This window comes from Hyposmocoma kahamanoa, unplaced genomic scaffold (genome assembly GCF_003589595.1).
Source record: "Hyposmocoma kahamanoa isolate Upper Pololo Valley unplaced genomic scaffold, ASM358959v1 81, whole genome shotgun sequence".
Lineage (NCBI taxonomy): Eukaryota > Metazoa > Arthropoda > Insecta > Lepidoptera > Cosmopterigidae > Hyposmocoma > Hyposmocoma kahamanoa.
Genome location: NW_020654080.1, coordinates 10,007,555 through 10,009,791, shown reverse-complemented (window position 1 = coordinate 10,009,791; position 2,237 = coordinate 10,007,555).

Genomic DNA, 2,237 nt, shown 5'->3' with positions numbered 1-2,237 from the left:
CTGGCTTCACTGAAGGCGAGTTCCCGACGTGATATATTAGTTGTACTACTGAATTGTATTAGTTATTCTTTTTTCGTGCTTGAATATACCATATTGGTCTAAGTTAAACTACTGCAATCATCTTTATAAAATCAGATATTTATCCAGCGAATTTACGGAACTCATAATGATACCTATAATTTTCGTAATATTGCTACGAAACACTGTAATTTCTATTACTTTGTAATACACATAAACGTGAGCAGTATAGAAATATAATGAAAAGGAAACTGCAGTATACAATAATAAAAATGTGCTTTATTGTCACAAATTTATAAAAGTGGTGTACAGTCGTCAATGTTATGACAGACTCGTAATATTTAGGCTGCTACTAGACAGACGGTATACGCGAAATCGATATGTACAACTGCATACAGTCGTCACAGGTTTCAAGTAATTATCGCCGCACGTCTGGTTCAGGAGCTCAGTGTATTTGCTGATGTCAAAATAGAAGATGTTACTAGTTTATCACTGTATTCAGAACATTTATGATTCCAAACGCTGACTTTACTATTTATTAAAAAAATAAACATACTACTTTCGAAATGCTCAATTTCAATCTGTCAAGAAAGTCACTTCCGTAATTCCCAACTATACTCTGCATTAGAATTTGAGAGAAATATAACTAAATAAAGGTGCCATTACAAGAAAAAATTGTTTATCTTTTGCCGTTACTAATAAAGATTATATCAGACACAAAAAAAAATATTTTTTCTTAAGAATGTCAACTGCTACTTTTGATTCTCAGACTATCGTCCACATCGATTGCATTCGACGCTTGCAGTCGAACTTTCGACTGCCCGCAGTTGATCAGGACTATAAAACATGCAGTCCATCTGTTGACAGCCCTAATGACGACTACATTCGGCCTGGGCTTAAACTGTAAACTCGATTGCAATAATATACTTGCCGCCCTAATAAACATTTATTCGTTTTTGATTATCAAAAATGTTCCCCTATTAATTAATACGTCGTAATACGTGAAAACAGATCGCTCCATTCCATCTAAATGATCTCATACAAATGATGAAGTATACTCAATGCCAATTATTTATAATTGGGAGTCAAAATAAATCCGTAAGAAAACAACAAATTGTAACATATTTTTCTACAAAATTCTATAAGCTCGTCATATTCTTTAGCTAGCGAATTTTCTCTTTCTACATAGAAATAAATTAGTAGCAGTAGAGCTCCTTGTGAAAGATTTCGTCCGTGGAAGTACTGCCACCTTAACTGCCACCAAACAGTAATATGATCCTTACTGCGTTCCGGTTTTGAAGGGTGCTGGCCTGGCAGACATGGGACTTGCCAGGTTACCTATGAGTAGTCCGAAATGTCATTTTCCAGAAATAACGTCTACTCGAATTTTCATCATTTCGAAAGTAATTTTGAGAGGCAAATGATTTTTCTTTTAAACCTAACCGAACCTAATTTATGTTTATAGACTTAAAAGCTTTAACAATATCGTTTGGAAATACATGACGGAACATTAAATTAGTGATACTAACTGCATTATTTTCTTTTAGTAAGGATTCAGCGGCGGTGGGAGATGAATTTAACGACTTAGTAGTCAAAATTGGAATGTCAGTAAAAAAATTTTCAAATATTTTAGCAACTTCTGCGTCTGTGTTTACAATTTTGTCATTAAATCTTAGTTGAAAATCTAAGTTACGAGGTCTGACCCTTCCAGTTTCGCTGTTTATAATATTCCAAGTCGTTTTTACTACATTCGCGCTGCTTTTTATTTTATTATTTATAAACATTGCTTTGGCTTCAACACAAACACGTTTAAACATTTTCGAATATTTCCTAACAAAATCATTAAAACTGTTACTAGTGTTATAAGTCCTTTCATCGTAAAGATCATATAGTCTTTGTCTACTTTTGTAATTCCCACAGTCGCCCAATCACTAAATTTCAATGAATTATTAATAGTTATGATTTTGGACCTAAAAACGTTATCACGTTCACTTTTGACTATGTTGAAAACTAAATTATACAATTTATTGGGATCGTTAACGTACGGAAGTTCAGTTAGTTTAAGCATTACATTATTTCTATAAGCTTTTAGTCGACCATTATTTATCGGAACACATGTGATATCCTTTTTTGGCATTTTGTCAACAGTTAGGTATATTAAAAGTGGCCAATTGACCGCAGTGATCAGAAGTTAATTTATTAATAATAGATTTATTACT